The following is a 14,319-nucleotide window of genomic DNA, read 5'->3' as shown; positions in this document are numbered from 1 at the left end:
GCGTTTCACGTGACTAGATAACTATTTAATTTAAGTACTTGGAAATTTCTTCTCGAATTGTTTTTAGTTGTTTTAAAGGTCTCTCGAATTTAAAGGTCAGAGCTGAAATCGTTAAGGATAACTTTCAGGCAAAATCGCGGTTGGAATTTAGCTTAACGAAATTTGTGTGAAATTGAAAATAATGAAAATGATAAGTCTCATGAAAATGTTCTTGCACAGTACGACTCGCGGATCAGTTTAGATTGAGGCCGGGCAAATCCGCGCCGGCTCGAGCTTCTCAAATCTTCGGCTGATATATCATCGGCACGCGTCTGTCGTGACACATCCAGCATCCGCAGCGAGCGTGAAAGAAAGAAAGAGAGAGAAAGAGAGAGAGAGAAAGAAAGAAAGAGAGAATCGCACTCGATCGATAAATCGCGATTAAGCGCGGATTTCAATCGCGCATGAGATCTCTCGGATCTCTCCTCTCCTCCCGTCGCTCTCATCGTCATCGTACCTGCAGCCTGATGATGGAGCGCGTTTGTTGTGGGTGGACGGACACGACGTGTTCGTTCGTACGCGCTCGGCAGGCTCCGCTTACGGGGACAGTGGCAGGCGTGGGGCCACCGCTTGGTCCCGGCGAGCCGGCGGCGGCGGCGGTCGGAGCCAGTCGGTTCAAACGCGTCGGTTCAAGCGCTGCGCGTCTCTCCTCTCTCTCGCGAGTCTCCCTCGGAGTGGTGCAATCATCAGCCGTTTACTTCGCAACTCGTTTACCTCGCGCGTCCTCGCGGTATAGTATCACCTCGCGTTCCCGTGTGCAAATCGACGGAGGATCTGGTTTACGCCGTTCGGCGCAACGCGCGCGCGCGCGAGACGTTGGAGCGGAGTGCTGCTTTGACGCGGAGTGCGGCCGCCGCGAGGAGAGACATCTCCGGAGAGCGTAGTCCCCGAGACGACCACCGCCTAGAGGATCATCGATAAAGGATGACGGACGTCGTCGGCGGCAGGCTGCAGCAGAGCGAGGCGCAGCGAACAGGTTGGTCCCGTTCGCGGTTCCTCCGCGTCGATGTATATCTTATTTTTGCGATCATTCGACAACCTTGAGATCGACGTCCACCGTGGTCCACGGATGCTGCGCCGATTGAAGCGAGCAGCGCGCGCGCGCGCTTTCCGCCATTTTGACCCGACTGGCGTATAGAGAGCGGATCTGATCTCGCGGAAAAATCGCGCTTTTCCGCGTCTCGCATTGTCCCCGCAACAGCTGATCTTCTCACGCGATCACTAAAATGAGCTGCGTGTCTGCGGAACGGCGTGTTTTTCCGAACCGCGTCGCGCGATATGCCGGGCGCGGTCCATGAGAAACGCGCGCGATCGCTGAATGATAGATGATTCATTTCCACCCTTTTGGGAAGTTTATACGCTCGTTAAAACCGAGACGCGATACGTAACGCTTCATTAAATTTCTTTCCGGTAATTATGTTAGAAGCGAGGGAGAGACTCATTAAAAATGCATCCTTGCGGAGCATCCTCATCCATTGGCCTTCTAGAAATATCGATGAAAACAGCTAATTCTCCTCCATGAAACGTACCATTGTTTCGTTTCAGTAAAATATTCTTCGGAATATAAATTGAATTGAATTTTTTTTTTACAAAATAATCAACACTGTGTAATATGAATCTTTTTCTATATCTGTCTGATTCTCTCACCAATAATTTATTACTTTCATATTTGTTTCCGTATCGTTTATCACATAATCTTCATTTTGCTGCGTCACAGTGCGAATATCGCGCACACAATAATGTTTATATAATCCATAATAATTACACCGCGTTTAGACAATTGCATTACGAGAATAGCTCGTAAATTTATCACATAAATCTTTTCTGTTCGAGTGTTAACACCGCAATGGTCCTCGATTCTTAATGAAACCAGAAGCTTGTGGTTCTACAAGACATTCGTCTTACATAAATTTTTATGTGCATATTAAAAGTGTTAAATAAACGATAAATTCCATTCATCAAATGAAGAAATAATGACATGACCCACTTTCCATTACCCATTTTAATATTATCTATTTTTAATTTTATTGCTCTTTAAATAATGCATGGTAAAAGTCAATCTGCTTATCTCTCGACGGCAACGAATATTTCCATTAAAAATAAATGATAAAAATACATATCACGCGTCGAAAGATGTTTTTTGTAGAAAGCAGTACACAAGCATAATATACAAAAAAAAATTCACTGCAATATCTGCATGTATTAAATGTATTAATACAATAATAATTAATAAATAATGTAATGTTGAGGTTTTGCCATCTGTCGTGAAAAGATAAAATATATTTTTATTAATAAGAGATAAGGGGAAATACGACACAGAGCAGGCTTGCGATACATTTCATTCCACACAGAATTGCATGGCATATGCACAATATCTACTCGTTCAAATATACAGAAAGAACGACACATTGAATACTTTCCCGATTGTGCTTGTATCAATATTGCATCTATTTACGATAGGCATCTATATTTACGATGGGCTGTTGCTTACGAGTCGCACGCGAAACATTATAAAATATTACACCAATCCGTGCGCGCCTGTCAGCGTTTAATTATCGAAGAGCTCCGAATGCACGGTCGCGCATGGGAACCGGCAAGGAGTATCATTACGACGCTTGCATAGATTTATGAGGAAGACTGTACGGTGGCCTCAAGCGTCTGGGGGCATTATACCCGGAGCGATGAGAAAATCCAGCGTGTAACGTAGAACCGTACGTAGCTGGGAAGCTTTTTTAACCGCCACTTTAATCTCAGCCGTGGCTGCTCTCCGCCGCGCGCCGGGCCGCACACTCGTGCGCAATTGGCCTCCTCTGCCGGCGCGGAATCAATCACGATACGGAAATCGTTATGCGCGAACCGTGGGAAAAAAATATTCGTCTTTCGTCTTGTTACCATCGACATTCGTTGCGCGGCGAAGTTCGACAGCAATCTCGCAAGTCTATATTGCCGCACTTGGCACGATTGTGGATATACCTGTAATTCACAACCTCTCGGGAGTTCTCTCTCTCTCTCTCTCTCTTTCTCTACTATCTGAAACGTGGCTTGCATGACATTTGCCATTTCAAGTTACAGGAATAATCAGTGAGAGAATTAAAGCGAGAAAAAAAGTTACTTGTTTCAAAAATTTTCTCCAAGCGCTACGCTCTCGACATTTCAAATCGTCAAATAGTCTGGCGACGCTCGCAATTTACTGTAAATCAGGGGGCGGGGGAGATCGACCTACTGTCAAATAGATCCGCAAGGTCTCGACGAGATGATGAGTAACGATCTCACGCGAGAGCGACCGCGCGAGGCTCTTTCCGTGAGTCGCGGCGCATTTTTACTCGAGAACACCGGTACCGTACTTCGTAACCCATCGACTTATCGCTACGCAAACTTTAGTTACGAGGTCACGATAAGAAAGAATCGAAGACTCGGATCGTCGAACTTCGAGAGGAGTAGCTTCGTGGCAAACGGAGCAGAAAAATCGGCGCACGTGAAGAGGATCGGCCGTCGCCGATTGGGCCAATTAGGAAATTGATGAGCGTCAATGAGCTAACGATGTTTCGTGGGCGTATAATTGCCGGAATTGGCAGAACTCGCCCGTGCGATGGCGTAGCTTTAATCGGAGTGTCGCAGCATTCTCGAATTAGACGACGCTTTTGGGTGGACAGAGGCATCCTCGTTATTCGTCCGCCGCTTCCGGATATGATCGGGCCCAGAGGGGATTTCGTATTTGTTCGTCAATTATCACGCAGTCACTTTACTTCAACATATGATCGTGTAAAGCTAATTTAAAGCGTCATTATTGAGTAACGATAACATTAGAGAGATACAATCGCCATGCAATCTGCGTGACGGACGCTAATCTGATGTTGTGATCAGTTCGTCACATTGTTTATTTGGTTCAAGCTGCAGAGCCTCTGTGCCGCTAGTCATTACACTTGAGATTAATGGCTCGTAACCAGGCGACGCGACGCGAAAACCGCGTCAGTGGAGTTACGTGAATACTTAACGTTACGCGGGTACGAGGCCAAGGTTCCTGCTCGTCACCCACGTCCCGCTTCGGGCCCTAACGCTCGGTCATTACATACTGAAACACGCGTCATACACGCTGTACTTATTCCTAGACCCCAGCTCGTCTATCAACGCCTACGTTTCCTTATGCGAATAGCAAAGCTGTGATTTTTATCCGAGTTTGATCCGCGCCGGTTATATCTTTCCATTCACGTTTCTCCGCGACGTCTGGATTGACTGTCCGTTTCTCCTCTAGCAAGATATCAAAGATAAAAAGTGAAATACGTGTTGCAAAAGGCGCAACGGAATCTCATCATTACTCGATATAGTTCAATTTCATATATGCAAGCTCCGCTGAATAATGCGGTACTCTCGGTAGGCTGACACGAGGTGCATGCGATGAACGTCGGTTGATTTTCGAGCACGCTACCGATAATTATTCGACCTCGTGGTGGAGGCGCGGATGAAAGAGTTGAGCAAACTCGGGGAGAGTGGATTATGCCTATATACTCGTAACGGCGCGCGCGGTATCGACCAAACTCTTCGATGAAACGTCGCAACGACCTGCCGCAAATTGCGAAACACGCCGCCGGCGTGTGGTCGGGGGTTCCATTAGCGGGATCGTCTCCGTTGACAGTCGTTCGCGCCTCGCAGAGGTTCAGCGACCGGTTGGGCGCTAACGCTGTCACGACGGAAAGAGCGCTTTCGAGCGACAGGCACCTATTCAGCATTGGCGATTCTTCCCGCCGCAGAAAGGGAGGAAGGGCCTACTTTCTAACGGAGCCCCATCGGTTAAGCGTCACGTTCCAGAGAACTCGCGGCCTACAAGCGAGCTACTGCGAGTTAATGGTGTCAATATCTGACTTTGGCTACGCTGCACGCGGCGCGCTTAACGCAAGAGTTTTTAAAAACGCCAGCTATTTACGCGCGTCTCATAACGGGAAGCATTCAAAGAAAAGCAGCTAATGTCGTACACCTTTTCTATTCTTTCGTTTAAATTGCAAATTAATGAAAACACCGCGCGACATATGCGTGTTTGGAAAGCGCAAATATAACGTTTACACAATTTGCCAGCTCTCTCGCTACATTCACATCAATGTAATGCAAGAAAGGCTATTTATGAAAGAAACGATTTATTTGCGGTAGAGAAGATTAGAGATCTTATATAAATTTTAATCGTACACTTACTCGTAAATCTATAATGGTTTATAGCAAATAAATTCGCGGATTGCGTGAAATAATTTACCGTTGCGTTACGTCAAGGACTTGCACGCCAGTCGTGTCTGTCTACCTGTATGAACGCGCGAAACCGGCGATAACAGTTCGAACGTATACACACGGCGACGATTACGTCAGCTTTAAAATTATATCGCGCGACATAATCGCCGGAATCGCTCGCGTAGATAAACGAGCATGCAACAAAGTGGCTCTCGTCAACGCACACCGATCTTGTCAATAGGCGCTACAAGGTGGTTCACTTATCTCGATAAAAATTACAGCCTAACTTTCGGCAAGTTAGTGTTTACTTGCGACACTGAGCAAATGTACGCACGTAACATAAATGATATCTCTTGTGTAAAGTAGCCAAGAAAAAAAACGAATAATTATAGATGCAATTAATAGGAGTAATATATAGTTAATTTTATAGTTTAATTAAACAATTGAAAGAGGTGCTACAGATGTCAGTTGGCAAGGAAAGAGTATATTATGAAAACGAAAAATGAAATTAATAAGGATTTCAGATCTAATTGGCAGTGCAGAGTAAACGTAAACAAAAAATTCGACGTTACAAGCATGGATATTATGTAGTAATGCACTTATGTAACAGCATGTAAGTTACATATTTGTGAATATGTAGAATCTTGTAATAATATCGTAACAAGTCATGATGTCATTTAGACTAACTTTGGTTATGGTAATCGATGACGTCATATCTCGTGAACATGTTGTAAGTGGCCGAGAACACTGGGGCATTGTGATTGTTTGGATTTCACGACTTCAACGGGAACATAATGGTTTCATATTTAATATTCATAATGTGGACGACGGCAGAAAATAAGGAAGTTACAAAACAGGCAGCGTGTTTTTACCAGAGGCTGAATGTTTTTGTATCGACAAATGGAAATACCGATTCGTATAAAACATGCATATGCATATGCATTATCAATCAGGTTTCATTAAATATCAAAGTCGATCTCAAGTCTGAGTAACATGATTGACTACTAACTGTAAAACAAGTTGGAAAACTGAACTTTACAGAAATTTTATTTGAAATATTATACTAGTTTATTTGCACATCTATTTTAAAAGCGCGTTAATACATATTAATTAATTTTATTTTTCATTAACTGATTTTATGTTAAATACTGCAATTTCTCATATATATATTTTTTCAAATATAACATGAATAGAATTTATGCACACTCATATCAAATGTATCTCACATGCAACCGTGACAAAATGTAATTTAACAGGTTCTTCGGAATGTTGCCATTTTAGAACGCTATTAAAGAATAATCTTATCTTCGTGATTCGTCACGAACAAACTTTCGTATACAAACTTAGCGTGTGAGCTTCAGGGAGGCAAACTTTTCTTGCATCGAAAGTGCAGTGTGCTGGCGTCAATATGCCCTTCCACAGCGCGTGTCTCGGTGAGGGTAAACCGGGAAAGGGAGCGCGTAGTCATACAAAGGCTTGGGTAAAGGGCGAGGGTAGAAACTCCACGAGGGGTTTGTCGGTGGTAGTAGACGTGGCAATCGATAATAAAACGGCGTGGCGACGCGCAGCATCCGTGCTACTACGGCGGAGTCGGTTTGCGTCGGATGTTTAAAGATTTGTCGGGTTGTAGCTCCCCTTTAGACAACGAAAAGAAAAAGAAGATGCACGACGAATTTTGAATTAATAATTGAAACACGCTTACGCGGAGACGTGTACTGATAAAATGGAACTCCTTAAAAATCACTTACATGCGTAATTGCGTATTTCAACGTTATCGCTGGAGAAAAAAGATGGATAAGATAAAGCGTGAAAAGTAATTTGCGATACTTAAATCTGTTTTTCCATTTCTCGCGGTGTATTCATCTGAGATGCAGAAGGAGAGAGAGAGAGAAAGAAAGAGAGAGAGAGAGAGAGAGAGAGGGGGGAGGGACAAATCCTTGTAATTATTGTGAAGATCCTCTAAAGCGAACGCGAAGAATTGCATTCCGTATCGTGTGACACGTGAAATTACTAATTGTTCTTTGCGATCGCTCAACGATCTGGCATATCGTTCGTAATAATAAATGCGTTTAAATAAGAGACAGTAAGAGCGACAGTGGTCGTCTTTAATTCGCTTGAGAGGATCGGTAGGGACACACCCGTGTGGCATTCGTCATTATTGTACGTCTCGAGATGTCGAGGCGTGACCGATTGCCTGTGTAGGATTGCCATTGCGCGATATCGCCTTACCGATAATTTTACGACGAGCGGCTAATGGACCAGATCGTCGTCTCGATCGCCTAATTGTCCATGCCTTACTGGCGCAACCGGCGGTCGCGGAGCTACCCGCTGCGTTAAAAAACTCTGGGCTCAATTAACGATCGTTGCTATCCTTGATCGAAGTACGTTTTTTTTTGTGCACACACGTAGACGCACGCGTGCACGTTACTTTATATTAGAGGCGTGACGAAATTGTAACGAGCTATTTCCGTTCACGTTCTTTTCTAAACAAAAATTTCCATCTCGCATTTATGAACGTGATATTATGAGTTTAAATAAAAAAAAATAGAGAATTATTTATTTGTAGCCGAACGTACGTTTATATGTTATATTAATTTATTACATTAAATATTTCTTTGCGCACTGATAACAGCGCTTTGATTCCTATATTTATTCTTTGCTATGCTGTTTTATTATATAAGGAATCTTATATTACTTTTTAAGTATTTATTATTTGTTATAATTACAAATTTCATATATAAAAAATAGTGAAAATTCACAATATTAATTCACAATTATGCTATTTACATGTTTAAAAATTACTTATATCAGATCAGAACAATAATTTTGAAGTAGTGGCATGTTAAATGTCAACGTTGAATTGGATTACTTATGTATTTAGACAAGATAACTTTCGTGCAGCAGCAATAGATTCGCTCTGAAGAATCTAAATACGGGTAGAGACTAGAGAGAGAGAGAGAGAGAGAGAGAGAGAAAGAGAAGAGCGCGTGCGTGAGTGCGTGCGTCTGTGCGTGCGTGATTGCATGACTGCGTCTCCATTTAATCCAACACGGCTTTAAACAGGTATCTACCGGTCTACCGGTTCACGCGCCAAGAATAGCAGCGTGTTACCTTTTCGTTATCCACAGACTAATTCTAAACGTGCAATATAGACATGATGTTCTGTTTATTAACTGTACGATCTATCTATTTTATCTGACTACTGCTATTTGTCTGAAATTATTGTTATGTCATTACAAGATGTCTTTCTGATGTTGGAAAAAAGACATGATAAAAAGAAGTTCATTTCTGTAAAAAAATTTAACTTAATTCATTGCCAAGAAAATACAATATTAAGAAACTAAAATGTAAATTAAACATACGCAAATAGCGTATGTTTAAGCATCAACTTAGCAACTGTTGTAAAGCCTTCCAAATAACTGATCATAAATACGTAAAGTAACAAATAATTGAACACAAATAACATTAATATACAATATATTCAATTGCATATTTGCAACAGTTTTAAAATAAAATAAAATATACAGCTAAAAACCTAACATCTTTTAAGTTAGCTATATATAATACCTATACTTATAATGTACTATCGATAAGCTAGATGAAATTTGAAACACGAACAAATATTTCAATGTATGTATACAATTGAAATTTTGAAGACGTAAATAAAAACATGTATGTTTGACGTGTTACTTAAGATTTTTAACATATCTAGCACAGATAATATCTCTTTTACTACAAATTATTATGCAGAAAGGAACGCCTACAATCGAGTTTGTCGGGGGCGATTGTAAAGTTGTCACGCGTGTTGAGAATACAAAAAAAGATCGCGGTCACAATGACTACTATTCTAAATATTTGTGGAAACGATCTAACGTTGCGACATCGTGAATTTCATCAGTTTATTTTTCTAATCGAAAGAAAAAGTTTCTGTTTTACGAAGAAGGGAACCTGGAAAATTATACGGCTTATCGAAAAATGCGTAATATAGCCCAATGTATAAAATGGTATAAATCAGAATATAAAATATGACAATATTGTATAAATCACGTATTATCGCGTAATATCGCGTAATAGTAGAGAGCGCGTCAAGATTGCGCAATATTCGCATGTTTGTTGGTCTGCTGAGGGAAGCCCGGAGTATGCAGATATCAATTTTGCAGTCCGCCTTGGCTTACCATGTAATAAATATCAATGACGGAGCTTTATGACCACACAGCATTCACGGGGATAAAAGACAGGCGAGACTATCGATTCCCATCGATATAGGAGACTGTCCACTGGACACGTTTCAAGAGGGAACCTTGCGGGGCTTCCGCCGGGGTGGATTAATGCTCTTCGAGTGAACACAAGGCTGCTCAGAGCTCTTATACGCGAAAGAAAGAACTATTTTCTTCCAATTATTTTCATCTCTCTTGAAGCAAATTAACACACACTTTTTGTGAAGCTATAAACGAGAAAGATTGTGACTCATGGCAAAAAAAATGTTTCTTAAAGAAGAAGTGAACAATTGTTTGCTTATGAAAGAATAAATATCATTATTAATCAATACGAATAATATAGATATGCCACAAAATTAGATGCTCTAATGCATCAGTTTTTAAATATTTACATATTTTCGTTTTAAGATAAAATAAAATGGTTTAGCAATGCAGAAGAGTTACTTGATGAGCACATTGGTGCTTCAGGTAACAGTAAGGAACAGGTGTCGGATGCGAAAGCTCATGATAAGCGAAAGCTTTACACTCTGTCGGTATCGCGTCGTATATCCATTCTGCTCGACTGGTTAAACATTTGAGCTTTGCTGCAAGCTGAGCTTTTCTACTGAAGAAATTCCCTTACTGATCTAGCCTCGCTCTACCGACCGCACTAATTCAATTGTACCATACGTAGATTTGGTCACTCAATAAAAATCAATAATTCCAGCAAGAGAAAGCATTGCAAAATTAATTCTATAAACTTCCACTGTATAAATATTAATGAACAAAGTTTTCCATACGAGTCATGTAGCATGAAAGTGCAATCAGCGAATGTAAAAATTATTCAAATTTCGCATGTCGGAGCGATTACATTTTCCTGAAATGTAAATTAGCGAATGGAGAGATTGCATAAGCTACAATTTCAATTATTAAATTAATTATTAGTTGGATTTATTATATTTATATATGATATTTGCAATGTTATAATATTTAAAACGACACATCAATGAAATTACATATAAATACACAATAATAGAATTTGTAGCTGGTAAAACAATCATATTTCACATTTCGATAATACGCTGCCACTTCGTATTTGCATTGCGCTTCACCTCACATCTGTTTGAATTCGTGCTGCTATTAATTGCAAACGATCGATTCTGCGTGACAGGCTAGCGCAGGCCAACAGTGGAAATTTCAAACGATCGTTCATCGGTGACGACGCCGACTGTCATGCAACCGAAGGGCTAAATCGTACATCTATGTATATATACGACAAAATCCTCATTTCTTGATCGTGTATCACCGACAGGCACTGATTTATTACAAGTTGCCCTCATAAAAATATTTCGGCATGCATGTCTAAAATATACTTCAATCAAATCGATGTTTATTACACGAAATTAGAATTTTTACCTCAGCCTGGAAAATATTTCTCCGTTGGAAATTAATATTTGTTTTGCATATTAGTAAAATACTAATAATACTAACATTAACGTCTGTGTGTGAGACGATCATTTGTTAGCACCTAATAACAACTGATGTCACTTAGACAGGTCATTATATATATATTGCTCATCATATACGATGCACGTGATGACAGGAAAATTATAAATTGTGTGAATTTCCTGTGTGTCACTGGGTCATCATAACTATATGCGTTACAACAGCTATATATACACGTTGTGGATAAACGATTTCTTCGTAGCATTTTCACTCCTGCCGTGCGCGCACGGCATCGATTTCTTAACCGCGGCATTAGCATTATACTAATTTTTCACGTAGTGCTTAACAGCCCAGTGGATACAAAAGAAGGAGAGCGAAGGGTATCGCTCCCTCTCCAGAGCTCTCCAAACAAATTTTGCATATTGCAAAAAGTCGATTTTAAATAAATTGAAAAAAAAATTATCAGAGATTGTTCGAGACTAAATAATGTTCACTCAGTTTTTTTTTAAATAATTAAAAATAACATTAACGACAATAATAACTAAATATTCACATTTCGTCATACCGCCCCTCCCCAAAAAAAACAATTCTCTGGATCCGCCACTGTAACAGCCGTCAAATTCTACCCTTATATTCGTTATACCCTCGCGCATCTCGATAATTTTACGGCGATCCGTAATCGCGATTCGTAATCGCGCACGATCGATTTTAGTGATTTTACATACCGCCTTTCGTTCGCTCGTTATCCATGCCGACCATCTGCCGATCCTTGATAATAATCGAAAAATTCTTCTCTTGCAGGTAAGGGCAACAGGGTTACGCTGCTCCCTTCGGGGCGTGCGTCATCACAAGGGCGAAACACCGAAGCAAAGTCTCGATTCGTCTCCCTCGAGAAAGCGGATAGACACGTATCTCGCTCCCTCTCCGAGAAGAGGAAGCGCGGCCAATCGATCTCTCGGCGCGGCACGTTCCGGCCGACGAGATGCGGCGGCGACTCCACGACCGGCTGTTCGTCGGTCTGCTCTCCATCGTCGATAGCATCGTGGCCGAGGCGTCCGCGGCGAGGGCTGCAACGCCGGATGAATGGCCGAACTGTTTTCAGATCGGAGAAAAGCCTCGCGCCTCCGCGGCGAGCGAATAGCGATCTGCCTCGCGATAACTCTTGGAAGACGAGGTAATAGAGGACGGGGGCGCAATGAAAAGATCGTCTCAGGAAAGCTGCCAGCAACGCCTCGCGGATGTCGAAAGGCGCCTCCGAGCGCCGTCAATCGCCGTCGAGACTGTCATTCCGGCGTCGTCATAATTGGCTTTCACCGCTAAGCCGCGCTGGAATACGCCTGCAATCACGTTAAACCATTTGCATACTAATATCTGCTTTAGAAAACCGCGACAGGAAAACATTTAATTTTAATGATAGACCCGATGAAATTCTGTTGCTTTAACACTGTTTGATAAAACTTATCAAGCTAAATATTTTTGATGAGACAAAAAATTTTCAACAAAAGAAAGAAAGTAATCTAACTTAATGGAATTGGAATATTGAAATATTACACAAATATATATTTAACGAATGACACTCTACATTCAAGAAAACATCTACTTATTGAACGAAATTAAGTATAAATTATCTCTTGAATATTAATTTGTAAAGCAAACATGTTTCTATTTAAAATTTCTATTTCTATTTCTATTTAAAATACTCTATTATCTAATGAACGCCAAGAAACGATGGGAAATGCGTGTCTTTCACGATTTTTTTCCCCCAGTTGTTTCATATGCTAAATTAAACGATGAATTCGCGGAAACATTACTAACAATATCGTAAATGCCAAGGTGATTGGTCGAAATAGCACAGAAGAGTGCGCGAGTTTTTTTTTTTTAGAATTTCTCCCTTCTGAATTAGCTCCTCCCATGTCGACGAACGTGCTAAAACAGCCGTGCCCGACGCATTAAGGTAATAACATCGGAATTGAAGTGACCGCGTGCAAGAGGGCGCGTCCCTGACTTTATTCACGCTCTGTTCCAACAAATATTATGTGCGAGAGATAAACAGAACACCTGCTTTGGCATAAAAAAAAGGGGGCGATAATTGAGACGGGAATTCGAGGTACAGTTTACCGGAGCTCTCCGGAGACAACACCAGGAGATGACGGGCGCATTTCTCGCAATTGACGCGCACGGAATTGGCGAACGAGTGCCTCGTCGAGTGAAAGCGTAATGGAATAATCGGGTAGTTTGTATTAGAATGCAGCTTTCGCTCCCTTATTTGTAATCATCGGAGCAACGTCTCGATTGTTGGAACGCGTCCTAATCGCCGAAATCGCTTGGCACGCGCTCGTTTTATCGAGCACAAATCCGCAGCGGTCGGGACGAGGCGCAGGCCGCGGTGAATGTCCCCGGAAGGAACGATGTACTCAAACGCACGTATAATTTTCCGCAAAATGAAGGACGTTCTCAAGATTGTTCAAGATTCATTAAGTGCACTGGTTGGATGCCGACATGTTTAAGCGACGGCCTTAATGAATAATAAGTGTCGGCTCACAATAAGGATTTTAAGCCTTACACCGTAAGATATATTGGTCTATTTCTTACTGCTTATAAGAGATTAAAATCTCCATTGTGGAACCGACAAGAAACTTAAAGATATGTAAAGGTCTTTCATATGCATACATGCGACATTCTCGCGTACGTCATAGGCTTGTTAAACTTTTTGCATTTTTTGGATGCAGATATATGTATATATACGTATATGTGTAGGATCATGTCATCTTGAAAAATTGCGTAGAAAACCTAATTACGCGACAAAAGCGACAAGGGGCGCGCACGGACATAATTTATTGACAGATTGTCTCTCTCTCGTGAATCCGTCTTGTATATAGTAGACTAGCATCGTCGAATGGTAGTGCGCATGGTAAGGTTGAGTCCGGTTGGGCGTTGGAGCGCAGGAGCAGAGAAACGGCAGGACAAATCGACGGCAGCGGCTGAAACGTGCCGACCGAGCGAGACTCTGTATGTTCTTTGCCGAAGAGGCCTCCGCAGGGGTATCGCAAGAGCTTTACTTAGTGACTCACGCGCCGACGTAGGTCGAGGAGGTGGCTCGACGAAAGTGAGACCGACGACGCCAGGTAAGCCGACCTTTCCGACCGGGGCCAGGCCGCGACGTCGTCGACTGCAAGCCCAAAAAAATGTAATTGTAGAGTCCTCCGAAACGAGAATTGAGCCACGGAGGCTCTTCCCCGGGTGTCTGTCCATATTCGGTAATTGGTACTCGCGTGTCTGAAAAATCGTCGGTGGTATACGAGATCGCGATGTTTGTCCGCGATAAACGACCCACGTCTCGTCGCTCCATTTTTCGACGAGACCATCTTGGTCTTAATCGTTTGACCGGGTGTTTGGATCCGCGCACGGCAATCACGTCCAGAGT

General features: G+C 42.0%; 1 long non-coding RNA gene across 1 annotated transcript; it reads left to right on the top strand.

Annotated features, from left to right (window-relative positions):
• Positions 1 to 4,722: 4,722 nt before the first annotated feature.
• On the top strand, positions 4,723 to 6,235 carry LOC105456533. The gene is made up of 2 exons (XR_975264.1): positions 4,723 to 5,866; positions 5,935 to 6,235. It is a non-coding gene; the product is annotated as an uncharacterized LOC105456533 (long non-coding RNA).
• The last annotated feature ends 8,084 nt before the right edge of the window (positions 6,236 to 14,319 follow it).

The sequence above is a fragment of the Wasmannia auropunctata genome, unplaced genomic scaffold, assembly GCF_000956235.1.
Source record: "Wasmannia auropunctata unplaced genomic scaffold, wasmannia.A_1.0 LD335634.1, whole genome shotgun sequence".
Taxonomy (NCBI): Eukaryota; Metazoa; Arthropoda; class Insecta; order Hymenoptera; family Formicidae; genus Wasmannia; species Wasmannia auropunctata.
This window is presented reverse-complemented; position numbering and strand designations above follow the sequence as displayed.